Consider the following 24,566-nt stretch of genomic DNA (forward strand, 5'->3'; position numbering starts at 1 on the left):
AGGGAGACAGGGTGAAGGGAAAGGACAGAAACAAGACACAACATGACAATACATGACAGTACCCCCCCACTCACCGAGCGCCTCCTGGCGCACTCGAGGAGGAAACCTGGCGGCAACGGAGGAAATCATCGATCAGCGCACGGTCCAGCACGTCCCGAGAGGGAACCCAACTCCTCTCCTCAGGACCGTACCCCTCCCAATCTACTAGGTACTGATGACCACGGCCCCGAGGACGCATGTCCAAAATCCTACGGACCCTGTAGATGGGTGCGCCCTCGACAAGGATGGGGGGGGGGGGGGGGAGACGAGCGGGGGCGCGAAGAACGGGCTTGACACAGGAGACATGGAAGACCGGGTGGACGCGACGAAGATATCGCGGAAGAAGAAGTCGAACTGCGACAGGATTAATGATCTGGGAAATACGGAACGGACCAATGAACCGCGGGGTCAACTTGCGAGAAGCGGTCTTAAGGGGAAGGTTCTGAGTGGAGAGCCAAACTCTCTGACCGCGACAATATCTAGGACTCTTAGTTCTACGCTTATTAGCAGCCCTCACAGTCTGCGCCCTATAACGGCAAAGTGCAGACCTGACCCTCTTCCAGGTGCGCTCGCAACGTTGGACAAAAGCCTGAGCGGAGGGGACGCTGGACTCGGCGAACTGAGATGAGAACAGCGGAGGCTGGTACCCGAGGCTACTCTGAAAAGGAGATAGCCCGGTCGCAGACGAAGGAAGCGAGTTGTGGGCGTATTCTGCCCAGGGGAGCTGTTCTGACCAAGACGCAGGGTTGCGAAAAGAAAGACTGCGTAAGATGCGACCAATAGTCTGATTGGCCCGTTCTGCTTGACCGTTAGACTGGGGGTGAAAGCCGGAAGAGAGACTGACGGAAGCCCCAATCAAACGGCAAAACTCCCTCCAAAATTGAGACGTGAATTGCGGACCTCTGTCCGAAACGACGTCTGACGGAAGGCCATGAATTCTGAAAACATTCTCGATGATGATTTGTGCCGTCTCTTTAGCAGAAGGAAGCTTAGCAAGGGGAATAAAATGAGCCGCCTTAGAGAACCTGTCGACAACCGTAAGAATAACAGTCTTCCCCGCTGACGAAGGCAGTCCGGTGACAAAATCTAAGGCGATGTGAGACCACGGTCGAGAGGGAATGGGAAGCGGCCTGAGACGGCCGGCAGGAGGGGAGTTACCGGACTTAGTCTGCGCGCAGACCGAACAAGCAGCCACGAAGCGACGCGTGTCATGCTCCCGGGTGGGCCACCAAAAACGCTGGCGAATGGAAGCAAGCGTACCCCGAACGCCAGGGTGGCCGGCTAACTTGGCAGAGTGAGCCCACTGAAGAACGGCCAGACGAGTAGGAACGGGAACGAAAAGAAGGTTCCTGGGACAAGCGCGCGGCGACGGAGTTTGAGTGAGTGCTTGCTTTACCTGCCTCTCAATTCCCCAGACAGTCAACCCGACAACACGCCCCTCAGGGAGAATCCCCTCGGGGTCAGTGGAGGCTACTGAAGAACTGAAGAGACGAGATAAAGCATCAGGCTTGGTGTTCTTAGAGCCCGGACGATAAGAAATCACGAACTCGAAACGAGCGAAAAACAGCGCCCAGCGCGCCTGACGCGCATTAAGTCGTTTGGCAGAACGGATGTACTCAAGGTTCCTATGGTCAGTCCAAACGACAAAAGGAACGGTCGCCCCCTCCAACCACTGTCGCCATTCGCCTAGGGCTAAGCGGATGGCGAGCAGTTCGCGGTTTCCCACATCATAGTTACGTTCCGACGGCGACAGGCGATGAGAAAAATACGCGCAAGGGTGGACCTTGTCGTCAGAGAGGGAGCGCTGAGAAAGAATGGCTCCCACGCCCACCTCTGACGCGTCAACCTCGACAACGAACTGTCTAGAGACGTCAGGTGTAACAAGGATAGGAGCGGATGTAAAACGATTCTTGAGGAGATCAAAAGCTCCCTGGGCGGAAACGGACCACTTAAAGCACGTCTTGACAGAAGTAAGGGCTGTGAGAGGAGCTGCCACCTGACCGAAATTACGGATGAAACGACGATAGAAGTTCGCAAAGCCGAGAAAGCGCTGCAGCTCGACGCGTGACTTAGAGACGGGCCAATCAATGACAGCTTGGACCTTAGCGGGATCCATCTTAATGCCTTCAGCGGAAATAACAGAACCGAGAAATGTGACGGAGGAGGCATGAAAAGTGCACTTCTCAGCCTTCACAAAAAGACAATTCTCTAAAAGGCGCTGGAGGACACGTTGAACGTGCTGAACATGAATCTGGAGTGATGGTGAAAAAATCAGGATATCGTCAAGGTAAACGAAAACAAAGATGTTCAGCATGTCTCTCAGGACATCATTGACTAATGCCTGAAAGACAGCTGGAGCGTTAGCGAGGCCGAAAGGAAGAACCCGGTATTCAAAGTGCCCTAACGGAGTGTTAAACGCCGTCTTCCACTCGTCCTCCTCCCTGATGCGCACGAGATGGTAAGCGTTACGAAGGTCCAACTTAGTGAAAAACCTGGCTCCCTGCAGGATCTCGAAGGCTGAAGACATAAGAGGAAGCGGATAACGATTCTTCACTGTTATGTCATTCAGCCCTCGATAATCTATGCAGGGGCGCAGGGACCCGTCCTTCTTAACAAAAAAAAACCCCGCTCCGGCGGGAGAGGAGGAGGGGACTATGGTACCGGCGTCAAGAGCTACAGACAAATAATCCTCGAGAGCCTTACGTTCGGGAGCCGACAGAGAGTATAGTCTACCCCGGGGGGGAGTGGTTCCCGGAAGGAGATCAATACTACAATCATACGACCGGTGTGGAGGAAGAGAGGTGGCCCTGGACCGACTGAACACCGTGCGCAGATCGTGATATTCCTCCGGCACCCCTGTCAAATCACCAGGCTCCTCCTGTGAAGAAGAGACAGAGGAAACAGGAGGGATAGCAGACATTAAACATTTCACATGACAAGAGACGTTCCAGGAGAGGATAGAATTACTAGACCAATTAATAGAAGGATTATGACAAACTAGCCAGGGATGGCCCAAAACAACAGGTGTAAAAGGTGAACGAAAAATTAAAAAAGAAATGGTTTCGCTATGATTACCAGAGACAGTGAGGGTTAAAGGTAGCGTCTCACGCTGAATCCTGGGGAGAGGACTACCATCCAAGGCGAACAAGGCCGTGGGCTCCCTTAACTGTCTGAGAGGAATGTCATGTTCCCGAGCCCAGGTCTCGTCCATAAAACAGCCCTCCGCCCCAGAGTCTATTAAGGCACTGCAGGAAGCTGACGAACCGGTCCAGCGTAGATGGACCGACAAGGTAGTGCAGGATCTTGAAGGAGAGACAGGAGTAGTAGCGCTCACCAGTAGCCCTCCGCTTACTGATGAGCTCTGGCTTTTACTGGACATGAAGTGACAAAATGACCAGCGGAACCGCAATAGAGACAGAGGCGGTTGGTGATTCTCCGTTCCCTCTCTTTAGTCGAGATGCGGATACCTCCCAGCTGCATAGGCTCAGCACCCGAGCCGGCAGAGGAAGATGGTAGTGATGCGGAGAGGGGGGCAACGGAGAACGCAAGCTCCTTTCCACGAGCTCGGTGACGAAGATCAACCCGTCGCTCAATGCGAATAGCGAGTTCAATCAAGGAATCCACGCTGGAAGGAACCTCCCGGGAGAGAATCTCATCCTTTACCTCTGCGCGGAGACCCTCCAGAAAACGAGCGAGCAAAGCCGGCTCGTTCCAGCCACTGGAGGCAGCAAGAGTGCGAAACTCAATAGAGTAGTCTGTTATGGATCGATTACCTTGACATAGGGAAGACAGGGCCCTGGAAGCCTCCTCCCCAAAAACAGATCGATCAAAAACCCGTATCATCTCCTCCTTAAAGTCCTGATACTGGTTAGTACACTCAGCCCTTGCCTCCCAGATTGCCGTGCCCCACTCACGAGCCCGTCCAGTAAGGAGAGATATGACGTAGGCGATACGAGCAGTGCTCCTGGAGTAAGTGTTGGGCTGGAGAGAAAACACAATATCACACTGGGTGAGGAACGAGCGGCATTCAGTGGGCTCCCCAGAGTAACACGGCGGGTTATTGATTCTGGGCTCCGGAGATTCGAAAGCCCTGGAAGTGGCCGGTGGATCGAGGCGGAGATGGTGAACCTGTTCTGTGAGGTTGGAGACTTGGGTGGCCAGGGTCTCAACGGCATGTCGAGCAGCAGACAATTCCTGCTCGTGTCTGCCTAGCATCGCTCCCTGGATCTCGACGGCTGAGTGGAGAGGATCCGAAGTCGCTGGGTCCATTCTTGGTCGGATTCTTCTGTTACGGTGAGTGAATGAGGACCCAAAAGCGAATTAACTTAAACAGAGCTTCTTTAATAACCAAACATAGGTAGGCTCAGATAGACCGGCAGATTCCGACAGGACAGGACAAGGTTACAGCAAACATGACGATAGTCTGGTACAGGCATGAAACACAACAAACAAGAATCCGACAAGGACAGGAACAAAAACAGAGAGAGATATAGAGGTCTAATCAGAGGGAAAAAGGGAACAGGTGGGAAGAGGGGTGACGAGGTAGTTAGGAGGAGACAAGGAACAGCTGGGGGAAAGCGGGGGAGAAAAGGTAACCTAATACGACCAGCAGAGGGAGACAGGGTGAAAGGAAAGGACAGAAAGACACAACATGACAATACATGACAGTATATTATAATACTGGATCCAACAGTCTGCTGCAGTGTGCCAGTCTGACAGTATATTATAATACTGGATCTTTCAGTCTGCTGCAGTGTGCCAGTCTGACAGTATATTATAATACTGGATCCAACAGTCTGCTGCAGTGTGCCAGTCTGACAGTATATTATAATACTGGATCTTTCAGTCTGCTGCAGTGTGCCAGTCTTACAGTATATTATAATAATGGATCCTACAGTCTGCTGCAGTGTGCCAGTCTTACAGTATATTATATAGTGGATCCTACAGTCTGCTGCAGTGTGCCAGTCTGACAGTATATTATAATACTGGATCCAACAGTCTGCTGCAGTGTGCCAGTCTGACAGTATATTATAATACTGGATCTTTCAGTCTGCTGCAGTGTGCCAGTCTGACAGTATATTATAATACTGGATCCAACAGTCTGCTGCAGTGTGCCAGTCTTACAGTATATTATAATACTGGATCTTTCAGTCTGCTGCAGTGTGCCAGTCTGACAGTATATTATAATACTGGATCCAACAGTCTGCTGCAGTGTGCCAGTCTGACAGTATATTATAATACTGGATCTTTCAGTCTGCTGCAGTGTGCCAGTCTTACAGTATATTATAATACTGGATCCAACAGTCTGCTGCAGTGTGCCAGTCTGACAGTATATTATAATACTGGATCCAACAGTCTGCTGCAGTGTGCCAGTCTGACAGTATATTATAATACTGGATCCAACAGTCTGCTGCAGTGTGCCAGTCTGACAGTATATTATATTACTGGATCTTTCAGTCTGCTGCAGTGTGCCAGTCTGACAGTATATTATAATACTGGATCCAACAGTCTGCTGCAGTGTGCCAGTCTGACAGTATATTATAATACTGGATCTTTCAGTCTGCTGCAGTGTGCCAGTCTGACAGTATATTATAATACTGGATCTTTCAGTCTGCTGCAGTGTGCCAGTCTGACAGTATATTATAATACTGGATCCTTCACTTTGCTGCAGTGTGCCAGTCTTACAGTATATTATATAGTGGATCCTACAGTCTGCTGCAGTGTGCCAGTCTGACAGTATATTATAATACTGGATCTTTCAGTCTGCTGCAGTGTGCCAGTCTGACAGTATATTATAATACTGGATCTTTCAGTCTGCTGCAGTGTGCCAGTCTGACAGTATATTATAATAATGGATCCTACAGTCTGCTGCAGTGCTGATTTATAAGCTCACATTCAGCTTTTATTTCCTCCCTCTCATTTAGCTGGAGGTGAGAGGTTGGGGGTTCAGGACCTTTGACTTTGTAATGTCTGTCAGTCAGCCTGTCTCTCAGGATGGATGGCTCACTGTCAGTCTGTCTGCCTGTCTCTGTCTCTCTGTCTGTATGTCTGTCTGTACATTAACATTGCCATTCACCAATTCATGGTTTACACATTGTATTTATTGCAGTATGTAAAATACAGTGTTCACCCACACCACCAACATTTCTGTGTTTCTGCCCCTATGAGAACACCAGTCATTAGGTTTGACCTACTTTTTGGTCTGATGAGATTAGCATGTGAAAGTCCAGGACAGACACACACACACCAGGAGCTGTGAAATCCTTGGTCACACCAACATCGTCCATTAGCAGAGAGCAAGGCTCAGCTCAGTTTGCTAGCCTGTCCTGCAGTGGAATGGTAAAACCATTGCATGCTGTTGCAACTAAATGAAGGAGGGAACAGGTTACCATCCATCTGCTCCTATTTATTTCCTGTGTTTTGTTTGGGTCAATAACCATTTCCTCTCTTCCCTGTCTCATTGTCATCCTGTACCTCACTGTGCCCCACTATGACGTTGACACCTGGGTACCCTGTCCTGTTTTGTGCTGAAAGGAGCTTGCTCTGGGGTGTAATGGCACTTTGCTACTAGACTAGGCTAGTCTCTAGGGGTAGCAGAATTATTTGATAGGGCTCTATTTGATAGGTCTCTCTCTCTCTCTCTGCAGAGATCTCACTGTGAGATATTTGACATTCTGCACACTCGTAAATCAATAGGTTTGTGTGTGTATGTATGTGTGTAGTGGTGGAAAATGTATTCAATTGTCATACACACACACAAAACAAGTAAAGATTCCTTAATAGAAAATACTAGAAAAGTACTAAGGCTGATGTTTGCACAGCAGAATCAAGCAGAATCATGAAATTTCACTATTGCCCTTTCAAATGGAGCAGCAGTAGTAGTTTTCTCCCCCCCCCCCCCCCCTGTTTACGCTCCATCGGTGTTTGCGGTGGTACAAGAGCCACTTGAACCGCTGTTCTCCATGCTCCGCAGCCCCTCCTCCTTCCCTACTCAATCAATCAAATGTATTCATAAAGCCCACAAAGTGTGAAACAGAAACCCAGCCTAAAACCCCAAACAGCAAGCAAATGCAGATGTAGAAGTATGGTGGCTAGGAAAAACTCCCTAGAAAGGCAGGAACGTGGGAAGAAACCTAGAGAGGAACCAGGCTATGAGGGGTGGCGAGTCCTCTTTTGGCTGTGCCTGTTGGAGATTAAAAGAGTAAATGGCCATTTAAGGCCATATTGTTCTTCAAGATGTTCAAATGTTCCTAGATGACCAACAGGGTCAAATAATAATCACAGTGGTTGTATAGGATGCAACAGTTCAGTACCTCTGGAATAAATGTCAGTTGGCTTTTCATAGGCGAGAATTCAGAGGTCAAGATAGCAGGTGTGGTAGAGAGAAACAGAGTCAAAAACAGCAGGTCCAGGACAAGGTAGCACGTCCAGTGAACAGGTCAGAGTTCCCTAGCAGGCAGAACAGGAGCAGCAGCACAACCAGGTGGATGATCCTAGGGCTCAGGTCCTCTGGGAGAGGAGGGAGAGGGGAGAGAGAATTAGAGGGAGCATACTTAAATTCACACGACACCAGATAAGACAGGATAATTACACCATATATAACAGACTGACCCTGGCCCCCTGGCACAAATACGATTGCAGCATAGATACTGGAGACCGAAGACAGACAGGGATGGTTCGGGGGACATTGTGGCCCCATCCGACGATACCCCCGGACCAGGGGGCCAACCAGGCAGGATACCCACTTTGCCCACCCACTTTGCCAAAGCACAGCCCCCACGCCATTAGAGGAATATCAACAGACCACTAACTTACTACCCTGAGAAAGGCTGAGTATAGTCCATGAAGATTGCCTCCACCGCACAAGCCGGAGGTAGCGCAAAACCAGACAGGAAGAAACCATCTGTGACTCAACCCAATCAAGTGACACACCCCGTCCTAGGGACGGCATGGAAGAGCCCTAGTAAGCCAGCCCCCGCAATAGAGTCAGAGGCAGAGAATCCCAGTGGAAAGAGTGGAGCCGGTCAGGCAGAGACAGCAAGGGCAGGTCGTCGCTCCAGTGCCTTAGCATGCACCTTCGCACCCATGGTCCAGACTACACTCAATCATAGGACCTACTGAAGAGAAGAGTCTTCAGTAAAGACATAAAGGTTGAGACTGAGTCTGCGTTTCTCACATGGATATGCAGACCATTCCATAAAAATGTAGCCCTATAGGAGAAAGTTCTGCCTCCAGCTGTTTGCTTAGAAATTCCAGGGACAAGAAGGTCTTGTGACTGTAGCGTACTTGTAGGTACAGTATGTACAGCAGGACCAAATCGGAGAGATAGGTAGGAACAAGATCATGTAATGCTACTCCTCCTCTTCCTCCCCCTCTTCCACTTGAACCGCTGTCCTCCCTGCACGGCAGCCTTCTCACCCTATGGATGGTTCATGGCTTAAAGCTCCAGCTTTATCGACAAGCCTTGTGTATATAATATTATGGACATGGGCACACCCAACTACAGGTTGTGAAATGTACAGAGCTCCAGTGACAATGTTGCTGTACGGTAGTGTATGGCCTTAGGCACACCCCTGCATGTGAAATTAAAACTTGTTGCTGGTAGTATACAGTGGTTTGCAAAAGTATTCACCCCCCTTGACATTTTTCCTATTTTTTTGCCTTACAACCTGGAATTGAATTGTATTTTCGGGGGGTTCTACCACTTTGAAGATGCAAAATATTTTTTCTTGTGAAACAAACATGAGCGTGCATAACTATTCATCCCCCCCAAAGTCAATACTTTTTTAGAGCCACCTTTTGCAGTAATTACAGCTGCAAGTCTCTTGGGGTATGTGTCTAAAAGCTTAGCACGTCTAGCCACTGGGGTTTTTGGCCATTCTTCAAAGCAAAACTGCTCCAGCTCCTTCAAGTTGGATGGGTTCCACTGGTGTACAGCAATCTATAAGTCATACCACATATTCTCAATTGGATTGAGGTCTAGGCTTTGACTAGGCCATTCCAAGACATTTAAATGTTTCCCCTCAAACCACTCGAGTGTTGCCTTAGCAGTATGCTTAGGGTTTTTGTCCTGCTGGAAGGTGAACCTCCATCCCAGTCTCAAATCTCTGTAAGACTGAAACAGGTTTCCCTCGAGAATTTCCCCGTACTTATCGCCATCCATCATTCCTTCAATTCTGAACAGTTCCTGCCGATGAAAAACATCCCCACAGCATGATCCTGCCACCACCATGCTTCATGGTGATGGGATGGGATGGGAATCTCGGGGTGATGTGAGGTGTTGGTTTTGAGCCAGACAGACCATTTTCCTTGATGGCCAAAAAGCTGAATTTTAGTCTCATCTGACCAGAGTACCTTCTTCCATATGTTTGGAGAGTCTTCCACATGCCTTTTTGCGAACACCAAACATATTTGCTTATTTTTTCTTCAATAAATCTTTTTTCTGGCCACTCATCCGTAAAGCCTAGTTCTGTGGAGTGTACAGCTTAAAGTGGTCCTATAGACAGATACTCCAATCTCCGCTGTGGAGCTTTGCAGATCCTTCAGGGTTATCTTTGGTCTCTTTGTTGCCTCTCTGATTAACGCCCTCCTTGCCTAGTCCATGAGTTTTGGTGGGCGGCCCTCTCATGGCAGGTTTGTTGTGGTACCGTAGTCTTTGCATTTTTTTAATAATGGATTTAATGGTACTCTGTGGGATGTTCAAAGTTTCAGATATTCTTTGATAACCCAACCCTGATCTGTACCTCTCAACAACTTTGTCCCTGACCTGTTTGGAGAGTCTTCATAGTGCCGCTTGCTTGGTGGCGCCCCTTGCTTGTGGTGTTGGTGGTGTTGCAGACTCTTTGGCCTGTCAGACAGGTGTGTATATATACTGGGACCATGTGACAGATCATGTGAGACTTAGATTGCACACAGGTGGACTTTATTTAACTAATTATGCGACTTATGAAGGTAATTGGTTGCACCAGATCTTATTTAGGGGCTTCATAGCAAAAGGGGTGAATAGATATACACGCACCACTTTTCCATTGTTTTTTTTGTGCATTTTTTTAAACAAGTTTTTTGTTTTCATTTCACTTCACCAATTTGGACTATTATGTGTATGTCCATTACATGAAATCAAAATAGGAAAAACGCCAATGGGGTGAATACTTTTGCAAAACACTGTAGGTGTCTGTAGTTGTATAACACGTGATTAATACCTGGTACTTGGTACACATGACTGACACATTCCCGTGTTGAACCTTCTCCAACTTGACTGACATCAGAATAAGTCTTTCCTCTCCTTGCTATACAAAACAATATCTGGTTCCCGATTCTCCAACTTTCTCCCCATAATGGATTTGAAAATGGTGGAAATCTCAAAGCCAATATTTACCCCAATCCAATATTTACCCCAATCCAATGTTTACCACAACCCAATGTTTACCCCAATCCAATGTTTACCCCAACCCAATGCTTACCCCAATCCAATTCTTATCCAAATCAAATGCTTATCCCAATCCAATGCTTATCCCAATCCAATGCATACCTCAATCGAATGCTTATCCCAATCCAATGCATACCTCAATCCAATGCTTTCAAATCCATGAGTGGGAGTGTGAGAGACAAAGAGATTAATGGAATTGGAAAACATAACTTCAAAGTCCAAAGTACAGATTTGTACCACATGGTGATGCAAAGCGGGTTTATTCCTGAATGATGTGTAGAGGTCACCAATACACTAGTCACAATTTATTTCCTCTCTTCCCTCTCTCTTCCCATTTTTTCCAACCGTGTCTGTCTTTCCTCTAGCCTTGTGAGTAAATCTTATCTCAGGTCTTTTATTGAGCAGCTGCTTTGTGTTTATCATTGATCCTCTCCATGTCTGGTGCCAACCCAGCGCGAGAACTGTCACCAACCCAGCGCCAGAACTGTCACCAACCCAGCGCCAGAACTGTCACCAACCCAGCTCCAGAGCTGTCACCAACCCAGCGCCAGAACTGTCACCAACCCAGCGCCAGAACTGTCACCAACCCAGCTCCAGAGCTGCCACCAACCCAGCGCCAGAACTGTCACCAACCCAGCACCAGAACTGTCACCAACCCAGCGCCAGAAATGTCACCAACCCAGCGCCAGAACTGTCACCAACCTAGTGCCAGAACTGTCACCAACCCAGCTTCAGAACTGTCACCAACCCAGCGCCAGAACTGTCACCAACCCAGCACCAGAACTGTCACCAACCCAGCGCCAGAACTGTCACCAACCCAGCGCCAGAACTGTCTCCAACCCAGCTTCAGAACTGTCACCAACCCAGCGCCAGAACTGTCACCAACCCAGCGCCAGAACTGTCATTCCTTGAAGAGGACTGTTCAGTCTAGCATTGTAAGGAGCTGGCTCAACATAGCTTCTTGCCACACGTGGACCAGACTCAATAACAGATTTAGTTTGTATAGAGATTTTTGTGAAAGACCGGAAAGTTGCCACTTGGCGTCCAACATTTCACTGATCAGGATAATGTACTAAAGTGTGATGGATTGCTTCCACCAATTGAATTCTGTTTTTGACCTTAAAGGGATACTTCGGGATTTTGACAATGAGGCCCCTTATCTACTTTCCCAGAGTCAGATGGACTTGTGGATACCATTTTTATGTCTCTGTCAAGTAGGAAGGAAGTCAGAGGTTGTTTAGCGAGCCAATGCTAACTAGCATTAGTGCAATGACTGGAAGTCTATTTGGAATCTGCTAGCATGTTAGCAGATACCATAGACTTCCAGTCATCATGCTTATGCTAGTTAACAACTTCCTTCAAACTGCACGCAGAGACATAAAAACGAGTTCATCGGACTCTAGGGAAGTAGATAAACTTGTTGATAAACTTGTTAACTTGTTGAGGAACCCCATGGTAATTTGAGCCCTAGTAAGAAATCAACTCAGTGTTTATTTGTCACATGCGCCGAATACAACTGGTGCAAACCTCAGTGTGAAATGCTTACTTACAGGCTCTAACCAATGGTGCCAAAAAAGTGTGTGTGAGTAGGTAGGTAGGTAGGTAGGTAAGTAAAGAAATAAAACAACAGTAGAAAGACATTTGAAAAAAGAGTAGCAAGGCTATATACAGACACCTGTTAGTCAGGCTTATTGAGGTAGTATGTTCATGTAGGTATCGTTAAAGTGACTGTGCATATATGATGAACAGAGAGTAACAGAAGTGTAAAAAGAGGGGTTGGCGGATGGTGGGACACAATGCAGATAGCCCGGTTAGCCAATGTGGGTGAGCACTGGTTGGTCGGGCCAATTTAGGTAGTATGTACATGAATGTATAGTTAAAGTGAATAGGCATATAAGATAAACAGAGAGTAGCAGCAGCGTAAAAGAGGGGGGTGGCACACAATGCAAATAGTCCGGATAACCTGTCATGTATTGTCATGTTGTGTCTTGTTTATGTCCTTTCCCTTCACCCTGTCTCCCTCTGCTGGTCGTTATTAGGTTACCTTTTCTCCCCCTCTTTCCCCCAGCTGTTCCTTGTCTCCTCCTAACTACCTCGTCACCCCTTTTCCCACCTGTTCCCTTTTTCCCTCTGATTAGTCCTCTATATCTCTCTCTGTTTTTGTTCCTGTCTTTGTCGGATTCTTGTTTGTGTTATTCATGCCTGAACCAGACTATCGTCATGTTTGCTGCAACCTTGTCCTGTCCTGTCGGAATCTGCCGGTCCATCTGAGCCTACGTTTGTTTTGTTATTAAAGAAGCTCTGTTTACGTTAATTCGCTTTTGGGTCCTCATTCACGCACCGTAACATAACCATTGGTTACCTGTTCAGGAGTCTTATGACTTGGGGGTAAAAACTGTTGATAAGCCTTTTTGTCCTAGACTTGGCACTCCGGTACCGCTTGCCATGCGGTAGTAGTGAGAACAGTCTATGACTGGGGTGGCTGGGGTCTTTGACAATTTTTAGGGCCTTCCTCTGCCTGGTGTAGAGGTCCTGGATGGCAGGCAGCTGATGTACTGGGCCGTACGCACTACCCTCTGAAGTGCCTTGCGGTCGGAGGCCGAGCAATTGCCGTACCAGGCAGTGATGTTGCAGCTGTGGAACCTTTTGAGGATCTCAGGACCCATGTCAAATCTTTTTAGTTTCCTGAGGGAGAATAGGCTTTGTCGTGCCCTCTTCACGACTGTCTTGGTGTGTTTAGACCAATCTAGTTTGTTGTTGAATTTGAAGCTCTCAACCTGCTCCACTACAGCCCCGTTGATGAGAATGGGGACGTGCTCGTGGTCCTTTTCCTGTAGTCCACAATCATCTCCTTAGTCTTGGTTACAATGAGGGATAGGTTGTTATTCTGGCACCACCCGGCCAGGTCTCTGACCTCCTCCCTATAGGCTGTCTCGTCGTTGTCGGTGATCAGGCCTAACACTGTTGTATCGTCAGCAAACTTAATGATGATGTTGGAGTCGTGCCTGGCCATGCAGTCGTGGGTGAACAGGGAGTACAGGAGGGGACTGAGCACGCACCCCTGGGGAGCTCCCGTGTTGAGGATCAGCGTGGCAGATGTGTTGCTACCTACCCTCACCACCTGGGTGCGGCCTGTCAGGAAGTCCATGATCCAGTTGCAGAGGGAGGTGTTTAGTCCCAGGATCCTTAGCTTGGTGATGAGCTTTGAGGGTACTGTGGTGATGAACGGTGAGCTGTAGTCAATGAACAGCATTCTCACGTAGGTGTTCCTTTTGTCCAGGTGGGAAAGGGCAGTGTGGAGTGCAATAGAGATTGCGTCATCTGCGGATCTGATTGGGCGGTTTGCAAATTGGAGTGGGTCTAGGGTTTCTGCGATAATGGTGTTGATATGAGCCATTACCAGCTTTTCAAAGCACTTTATGGCTATGGACGTGAGTGCTACGGGTCTGTAGTCATTTAGGCAGGTTGCCTTTGTGTTCTTGGGCACAGGGACTATGGTGGTCTGCTTGAAGCATGTTGGTATTACAGACTCATTCAGGGACATGTTGAAAATGTCAGTGAAGACACCTGCCAGTTGGTCAGCACATGCCCGGAGCACACGTCCTTGTAATCCGTCTGTCCCCGCTGCCTTGTGTATGTTGACCTGTTTAAAGGTCTTACTCACGTCGGCTACGGAGAGCGTGATCACAGTCGTCCGTAACAGCTGATGCTCTGATGCATGCCTCCGTGTTGCTTGCCTCGAAGCGAGCATATAAGTGATTTAGCTCGTCTGGTAGGCTTGTGTCACTGGGCAGCTCGCGGCTATGCTTCCCTTTGTAGTCTGTAATAGTTTGCAAGCCCTGCCACATCCAACGAGTGTCGGAGCCGGTGTAGTATGATTCAATCTTGGCCCTGTATTGACGCTTTGCCTGTTTGATGGTTCGTCGCAGGGCATAGCAGGATTTCTTGTAAGCTTCCGGGTAAGAGTCCCGCACCTTGAAAGAGGCAGCTCTACCCTTTAGCTCAGTGCGAATGTTGCCTAAAATCCATGGCTTCTGGTTGGGGTATGTACGTACAGTCACTGTGTGGACGACGTCCTCAATGCACTTATTGATAAAGCCAGTGACTGATGTGGTGTATTCCTCAATGCCATCGGAAGAATCCCGGAACATGTTCCAGTCTGTGATAGCAAAACAGTCCTGTAGTTTAGTATCTGCTTCATCTGACTATTTTTTTATAGACCGAGTCACTGGTGCTTCCTGCTTTAATTTTTGCTTGTAAGCAAAGGGTCCAATTGATTGATTGAGTGAGTGAGTGAGTGAGTGAGTGAGTGAGTGAGTGAGTGAGTGATTGGTCAGATACTGGAGGTGAGAGGGTCAAGCTCTGTAACTCAAATGTTAATAACAGATACAGTACAAGGCCCTGGGAACCATCACAAACTCATATCCTAAGAGGCTTAGCACTCAGTTCAGTCATGAAGCTTATTGCAGATGGCTTTTGAGCAAAGTCAGTGAATAGCACCCTGGTGGTTTGGTAATAAGAAACCCAGACCTTAAACTATGTAGTTTGAATGCTTCTTTCTCCATGTTTAAATCTTGCCCTGCTGGTTTCACAGGTCAGAGCGAAGACATTTCCCTCCCTTCACTCAGTGATATACTGTATATATGTAGTATAACTGAGCATGTTCTTCAGCCTGATCTTTGCGCCAGATGACTGTCTCGATTGATGTGTTGACTTGCATTTTCATCCCAACGGTGTTCATTTACTGATGAACTCATGTTTATTTGTTATTTACCATTGTTATTTACAATGGTATTTACACCTATCAACAAATGTAGTGATACTTTATAGAAATAAAAGGCTGGTTACACAGTTTAATCAGGAGTTTTTTGGACTGATGACATGGGGGTAATTTCATATCAATTCAACGAGACCGTGACCCCCACTATCTCAGATTGTGAAACTTGAACTGAGGAGAGTTAGATAAGGATACATGGCTGCCACACAGTTTTTGAGAATGTTAATTGGCTGCTGAGATACTTGTTTACCAGACTGCAAAAAACCTATAGATACAGTATATTAGGGACTATTGGACTTTGGTGCAGTCAGTCCGTACCCCTTCAACTATGTCGTCCCCAGCAACTGTCAATGTACATTCAGTATGTATGTATTCTATGTTTCAAAAGCTTTTTCCTCTTGGACAAGAACGTTGAAACTTAAACTTTGAAAGATAGATGGTTCTATCTCACATTTTTCTCATTCAGTCTAAATGGCATTGGCTGCTAAGCCTATTCACCTTCAACTTGGACTACCTGGACTTACTCCTTTTAGTTCCTAGAGGTGCAAAAGTCCTCAACAGTACATCCCCACCTTCAACCAATTTGTTTTTGAGGGGAGGATATGAAATCTTCTGTCCCTATAGATCCTCACATGGTCTTGAATTGAGCCTTTTTTTCCATTGAAGTTTGATGCAACATTTTTGTTGAGGCACAGTTGTTTTAATTACTTTTCCAGACGAGTGAGCCTCAAACTGCCCCTGTAGTGTTTTGGGGAGATTCCCTTCTTCTCCCTGTCCGGCTCTACTCTCCTTTTTCCTGCTATGTATTTGGTGAAAGCAGTGGAATAATATATGAATGCTGATGGTTGTCGGATTATTAATTGCGGGGACTCATCTTGTCTCGCCGAAGCAACAGAAGTTTGAGAGCATCTCCTTTGAGAGTGGACGCTTCCAGGCATTTCCTGGCAGCCGGTGGGGCTTGGTGAAGCGTGTATGGTAGTGAGCTACACAGTACCTTATTTGTGACTGCCTTGAGAGTACCATGAGCCAGAGGCATTTGTATTTGTCTTCCTATTTCACAAGACAATCATGGAAAAATAACTCCCAAGAAAGAATGTACTGAACTGAACACCCCACCAAAAAGACTTTCTAGAATGGAAATTGTGTAAAGGCCTACTGTATATCATATGACATCATTTCCACCCACACAAATAAGAACAGAATGTAAACGAGATGAGACATGATTCCATTGTGATTACATGTGTTAAGGATTTTGAATCGAGATGGTACACTGGAACATAGCTGTTATCAGAAGACATCAAGATTATTTGGGATTCAGCATGTATGCCTGAACTATAGCTGGATTGTACATTTTAATGTTCCGCTCCCTGTGTTGATGGAAAACCTTCACTCAACCTGGAGAAGAAAAAAAAATAATCCTGCACCAAAAGGAAATGTGAATTATTATGTGGATCATAATTAGTGGACATTTTTCTACTGGTTGATTCATTTTTCTTAAGGGAAAATCAAGTCTGAAATTTCAAAGTGGAAATGACAAACTTCAGTAGCCTTTTTAAACCTTAAATCAACTACACGTTTTAAATGTCCTGCATTGCAGGAAAGTTGCCCAGCAACAGGGTGATCAAATTAAGATCCTACATCTGTATGAGACTGTAGGTCATCAACCATCACACATGACCTTCCATCGTAGCCTCATCAAATGAATAACTGTCATGTATACAGTATATGTCATTTACATGTCATGTATATAACACTATAGGTTGTGAATATACTGATTCCTAGTGTTCTCACGCATTAGGCTCACCATCACCATAGCCATGAGCTTCTGTGCATGACCTTCTGTTGAGTTTAAAATGAATCACCCTACGGCATGTTTTTATTTAATTTTTATTTCACCAGTCCCATTGAGTTTAAAATACCTCTTTCCCAAGGTAGGCCTGGTCATTATCACCATAAATGATGAATATTAGATCGTAGGCCCTGATGATCTAGTGTTGTCACAGGTTAGGCTCCAGATGATCTAGTGTTGTCATACGTTAGGCTCCAGATGATCTAGTGTTGTCACGTTAGGCTCCAGATGATCTAGTGTTGTCACGTTAGGCTGCTGATGATCTAGTGTTGTCACATGTTAGGCTGCAGATGATCTAGTGTTGTCACACGTTAGGCTCCAGATGATCTAGTGTTGTCATGTTAGGCTGCAGATGATCTACTGTTGTCACACATTAGGCTGCAGATGATCTAGTGTTGTCACGTTAGGCTGCAGATGATCTAGTGTTGTCACACGTTAGGCTGCAGATGATCTAATGTTGTCACACGTTAGGCTCCAGATGATCTAGTGTTGTCACACGTTAGGCTCCAGATGATCTAGTGTTGTCACACGTTAGGCTGCAGATGATCTAATGTTGTCACACGTTAGGCTCCAGATGATCTAGTGTTGTCACACGTTAGGCTCCAGATGATCTAATGTTGTCACACGTTAGGCTCCAGATGATCTAGTGTTGTCACACGTTAGGCTCCAGATGATCTAGTGTTGTCACACGTTAGGCTGCAGATGATCTAATGTTGTCACGTTAGGCTCCATATGATCTAGTGTTGTCACGTTAGGCTCCAGATGATCTAGTGTTGTCACGTTAGGCTCCAGATGATCTAGTGTTGTCACGTTAGGCTCCAGATGATCTAGTGTTGTCACGTTAGGCTCCAGATGATCTAGTGTTGTCATGTTAGGCTCCAGATGATCTAGTGTTGTCACGTTAGGCTCCAGATGATCTAGTGTTGTCACGTTAGGCTCCAGATGATCTAGTGTTGTCATGTTAGGCTCCAGATGATCTAGTGTTGTCACGTTATGCTCCATATGATCTAGTGTTGTCACGTTAGGCTCCAGATGATCTAGTGTTGTCACACGTTAGGCTGCAGATTATCTAATGTTGTCACACGTTAGGATGCAGATGATCTAATGTTAGGCTCCAGATGATCTAGTGTTGTCACACGTTAGGCTCCAGATGATCTAGTGTTGTCACGTTAGGCTCTGGATGATCTAGTGTTGTCACACGTTAGGCTCCAGATGATCTAATGTTGTCACATGTTAGGCTCCAGATGATCTAGTGTTGTCACACGTGTAGGCTGCAGATGATCTAGTGTTGTCACACGTTAGGATGCAGATGATCTAATGTTGTCACATGTTAGGCTCCAGATGATCTAGTGTTGTCACACGTTAGGCTGCAGATGATCTAGTGTTGTCACGTTAGGCTCTGGATGTTCTAGTGTTGTCACGTTGGGCTTCAGATTATCTAGTGTTGTCATGGTAGGCTCCAGATGTGTGTTCCGTTGCTTGCAGGGCCAGAGGACCCCTGGAATGAGGCTTTCAGGGCCAGAGGACCACTGGAATAAGGCGTGCAGGGCCAGAGGACCCCTGGAATGACTCACTCAACCTGGAGAAGAAAAAAAAATAATCCTGCACCAAAAGGAAATGTGAATTATTATGTGGATCATAATTAGTGGACATTTTTCTACTGGTTGATTCATTTTTCTTAAGGGAAAATCAAGTCTGAAATTTCAAAGTGGAAATGACAAACTTCAGTAGCCTTTTTAAACCTTAAATCAACTACACGTTTTAAATGTCCTGCATTGCAGGAAAGTTGCCCAGCAACAGGGTGATCAAATTAAGATCCTACATCTGTATGAGACTGTAGGTCATCAACCATCACACATGACCTTCCATCGTAGCCTCATCAAATGAATAACTGTCATGTATACAGTATATGTCATTTACATGTCATGTATATAACACTATAGGTTGTGAATATACTGATTCCTAGTGTTCTCACGCATTAGGCTCACCATCACCATAGCCATGAGCTTCTGTGCATGACCTTCTGTTGAGTTTAAAATGAATCACCCTACGGCATGTTTTTATTTAATTTTTATTTCACCAGTCCCATTGAGTTTAAAATACCTCTTTCCCAAGGTAGGCCTGGTCATTATCACCATAAATGATGAATATTAGATCGTAGGCCCTGATGATCTAGTGTTGTCACAGGTTAGGCTCCAGATGATCTAGTGTTGTCATACGTTAGGCTCCAGATGATCTAGTGTTGTCACGTTAGGCTCCAGATGATCTAGTGTTGTCACGTTAGGCTGCTGATGATCTAGTGTTGTCACATGTTAGGCTGCAGATGATCTAGTGTTGTCACACGTTAGGCTCCAGATGATCTAGTGTTGTCATGTTAGGCTGCAGATGATCTACTGTTGTCACACATTAGGCTGCAGATGATCTAGTGTTGTCACGTTAGGCTGCAGATGATCTAGTGTTGTCACACGTTAGGCTGCAGATGATCTAATGTTGTCACACGTTAGGCTCCAGATGATCTAGTGTTGTCACACGTTAGGCTCCAGATGATCTAGTGTTGTCACACGTTAGGCTGCAGATGATCTAATGTTGTCACACGTTAGGCTCCAGATGATCTAGTGTTGTCACACGTTAGGCTCCAGATGATCTAATGTTGTCACACGTTAGGCTCCAGATGATCTAGTGTTGTCACACGTTAGGCTCCAGATGATCTAGTGTTGTCACACGTTAGGCTGCAGATGATCTAATGTTGTCACGTTAGGCTCCATATGATCTAGTGTTGTCACGTTAGGCTCCAGATGATCTAGTGTTGTCACGTTAGGCTCCAGATGATCTAGTGTTGTCACGTTAGGCTCCAGATGATCTAGTGTTGTCACGTTAGGCTCCAGATGATCTAGTGTTGTCATGTTAGGCTCCAGATGATCTAGTGTTGTCACGTTAGGCTCCAGATGATCTAGTGTTGTCACGTTAGGCTCCAGATGATCTAGTGTTGTCATGTTAGGCTCCAGATGATCTAGTGTTGTCACGTTATGCTCCATATGATCTAGTGTTGTCACGTTAGGCTCCAGATGATCTAGTGTTGTCACACGTTAGGCTGCAGATTATCTAATGTTGTCACACGTTAGGATGCAGATGATCTAATGTTAGGCTCCAGATGATCTAGTGTTGTCACACGTTAGGCTCCAGATGATCTAGTGTTGTCACGTTAGGCTCTGGATGATCTAGTGTTGTCACACGTTAGGCTCCAGATGATCTAATGTTGTCACATGTTAGGCTCCAGATGATCTAGTGTTGTCACACGTGTAGGCTGCAGATGATCTAGTGTTGTCACACGTTAGGATGCAGATGATCTAATGTTGTCACATGTTAGGCTCCAGATGATCTAGTGTTGTCACACGTTAGGCTGCAGATGATCTAGTGTTGTCACGTTAGGCTCTGGATGTTCTAGTGTTGTCACGTTGGGCTTCAGATTATCTAGTGTTGTCATGGTAGGCTCCAGATGTGTGTTCCGTTGCTTGCAGGGCCAGAGGACCCCTGGAATGAGGCTTTCAGGGCCAGAGGACCACTGGAATAAGGCGTGCAGGGCCAGAGGACCCCTGGAATGAGGCTTTCAGGGTCAGAGGACCACTGGAATAAGGCGTGCAGGGTCAGAGGACCACTGGAATAAGGCGTGCAGGGTTAGAGGACCCCTGGAATAAGGCGTGCTGGGTCAGAGGTCCCCTGGAATGAGGCGTGCAGGACCAGAGGACCCCTGGAATGAGGCGTGCAGGGACAGAGTACCCCTGGAATGAGGCGTGCAGGGACAGAGGACCCCTGGAATGAGGCGTGCAGGGTCAGAGAACCCCTGGAATAAGGCGTGCAGGACCAGAGGACCCCTGGAATGAGGCGTGCAGGATAAGAGAACCCCTGGAATAAGATGTGCAGGGCCAGAGGACCCCTGGAATAAGACGTGCAGGGCCAGAGGATTGCAGCAGGACTGGACCCCTCACTGTGGATTCCTTCCTGTTCCAACTGCCTGATGTGATAATATGGCCTGGCTATAAGGTACCAGTGCGCTCCGTAAATGCTGTAGCCATAAAAATCTAATTACTAGAATGGACAAAGCCCCTCAGACTGGATATTCATTCCAGTAATTATTTTTCTGTGGTTGTATTTCTGGCTCTGTAGCTTTCTGGTTCTGCCCATGGACCGTTCCCATCACAGACTGTTGACTTGAATGGGAATGCCCATTTAAGTAATTATATTATATTATGCTGTATATGTAGCTCTGTACCTCTACGATGGCATGAAGCAGGAAGCAACAGCCGGAGCCTTTTTCAGAGAAACATAATAAAAAACAGCTGCAGGAATCTAACGTGTCGTCGTCTGGTAACAAACATCCCCACATATGGTTTTATCATGGCAGATGGTCCCCCGTCTTCCTCCTCATCCCTCCTACCTCGTCTTCCTCCTCTCTCACTTTTCCTCTCATTTCAAAATCGGTTCTTTCTTTCCCATCAGTTATTTTTTCCACACTGTGAAAAGTCTCTTTACTTTGGTTCGTCAGTTTGCTAGTGGAGAAGAGATTGGAGTAGAAACTCCAATTGTATCCATCCAAACTGTACAAAACAATCTAGTACCTTCCAACGGTTTATCAGTTACAGGTTTATAAGTTACAGATGAACTACCTTATACTTTACGGGTAAACTCAAATATTAGATGTTAGACTCAACCCATTTTGTCCTTTCTGCAGGCCTATACAGTGGTGCAAAAAAGTATTTAGTCAGCAACCAATTGTGCAAGTTCTCCCACTTAAAAAGATGAGAGAGGCATGTAATTTCCATCATAAGTATACTTCAACTATGACAGACAAAATGAGAAAAAAAATCCAGAAAATCACATTGTAGGATTTTTAATGAATTTATTTGCAAATTATGGTGGAAAATAAGTATTTGGTCACCTACAAACAAGCAAGATTTCTGGCTCTCACAGACCTGTAACTTCTTCTTTAAGAGGCTCCTCTGTCCTCCACTCATTACCTGTATTAATGGCACCTGTTTGAACTTGTTATCAGTATAAAAGACACCTGTCCACAACCTCAAACAGTGACACTCCAAACTCCACTATGGCCAAGACCAAAGAGCTGTCAAAGGACACCAGAAACAAAATTGTAGACCTGCACCAGGCTGGGAAGACTGAATCTGCAATAGGTAAGCAGCTTGGTTTGAAGAAATCAACTGTGGGAGCAATTATTAGGAAATGGAAGACATACAAGACCACTGATAATCTCCCTCGATCTGGGGCTCCACGCAAGATCTCACCCCGTGGGGTCAAAATGATCACAAGAACGGTGAGCAAAAATCCCAGAACCACACGAGGGGACCTAGTGAATGACCTGCAGAGAGCTGGGACCAAAGTAACAAAGCCTACCATCAGTAATACACTACGCCGCCAGGGACTCAAATCCTGCACTGCCAGACGTGTCCCCCTGCTTAAGCCAGTACATGTCCAGGCCCGTCTGAAGTTTGCTAGAGAGCATTTGGATGATCCAGAAGAAGATTGGGAGAATGTCATATGGTCAGATGAAACCAAAATATAACTTTTTGGTAAAAACTCAACTCGTCTTGTTTGGAGGACAAAGAATGCTGAGTTGCATCCAAAGAACACCATACCCGCTGTGAAGCATGGGGGTGGAAACATCATGCTTTGGGGCTGTTTTTCTGCAAAGGGACCAGGACGACTGATCCGTGTAAAGGAAAGAATGAATGGGGCCATGTATCGTGAGATTTTGAGTGAAAACCTCCTTCCATCAGCAAGGGCATTGAAGATGAAACGTGGCTGGGTCTTTCAGCATGACGATGATCCCAAATACACCGCCCGGGCAACGAATGAGTGGCTTCGTAAGAAGCATTTCAAGGTCCTGGACTGGCCTAGCCAGTCTCCAGATCTCAACCCCATAGAAAATCTTTGGAGGGAGTTGAAAGTCCGTGTTGTCCAGCAACAGCCCCAAAACATCACTGCTCTAGAGGAGATCTGCATGGAGGAATGGGCCAAAATGCCAGCAACAGTGTGTGTAAACCTTGTGAAGACTAACAGAAAACGTTTGACCGCTGTCATTGCCAACAAAGGGTATATAACAAAATATTGAGATAAACTTTTGTTTTTGACCAAATACTTATTTTCCACCATAATTTGCAAATAAATTCATAAAAAATCATACAATGTGATTTTCTGGATTTTTTTTCCCTCATTTTGTCTGTCATAGTTGAAGTGCATCTGTAGCAAGTTAACATTTTAGATATACCCATATGACCCTTGACCCTTATTCTCCTCTCTGCAGGTGTAACCCCTCAATTCTTGACTCTCGCTACTTTGCAGGACTGTTACACACACACACAAGATCATCGGGTTCAGGCGATTGCCCTGTTTATTGTAGTCTGGCAATAAAGCACAATATGTAGGTGTTCAAGTTAGAATCAAACCAATATGAATCGACATTTCTCCAGCATTCATAAGGCACTTCATACAGTTAGAGGATTATGGCATGTTATATCACAAAAACGAGTGGAGCTCAACTTTCTACATATACCCTCTTCGCCATTATCATAAATGAAAGGAAACTCAAATATGGCAACAAAGGTGAATTAGACACCAGACCAATAACAGCTTGAATAGAGACATAACATCTTGGAAGTTATTCCCATTAGCCGTAGGAATTAGGCGTGCTGCAGCCCCCTCTGAAAAATAATAATTATACAAAAAAGGTATACAAAAATAAAAATTGTGCACTGGGCCTTTAATAGTCCAGTATTAGCAGACCAATATAGCTGTCTGTAGCAAGGAAGAAGTCAGAGCATGATGGTAATACATCAACCAGACCTAGAATCAGGCAGAGCATGATGGTAATACATTAACCAGACTAGAATCAGGCCTGTGGTTTATTTTGTTGTCCTGCTCCCCTTGGACTTGCTCCCCTCTATCAATCGGATATTGGACACAGTCTCAGAGGGAGGTCCAGCTCTGACTGGCCTGACTGAGTAGAAAAACACACTGCCATATCTGCTGCTGTGGTGGATTCCATGGAGAACCCCCAAGACTACAGACCTGGGTTCAAATGGTATTTGTTTTCTTTCAAATATTTTCAGTGGTTGCTTGAGCCTGCCCAGGGTACCAGATGGGTTGGGTTTTCACTTTGGGGACTATTCCATTACTTATATTGTGCCAGGCAAACTCAATCAAGCACAGGTAAATTAATTGAAAGGATTTTGAATAGTATTTCAACCCAGGTCTGCTGCTTTGTGGATTCCATGGAAAGGAAAACCCCCAGGATTATAGATGGAGTGGGGTAGTTTAGACTTGCTAAGTCCCACTTTGGACCCCCTCTCTGGGGGGGCAATCCTTGCTTCCAGAGCCATCGTCCCTGGAAGAGCCCACTGGGGGTGTTCAATGCCCCACTAAGCAGTGTGTTCAGAGAAGACTCAAGCCATAGCACAAGC

The sequence above is a fragment of the Oncorhynchus mykiss genome, chromosome 23, assembly GCF_057628025.1.
Source record: "Oncorhynchus mykiss isolate SJ-2025 chromosome 23, ASM5762802v1, whole genome shotgun sequence".
In the NCBI taxonomy this organism is placed as follows: domain Eukaryota; kingdom Metazoa; phylum Chordata; class Actinopteri; order Salmoniformes; family Salmonidae; genus Oncorhynchus; species Oncorhynchus mykiss.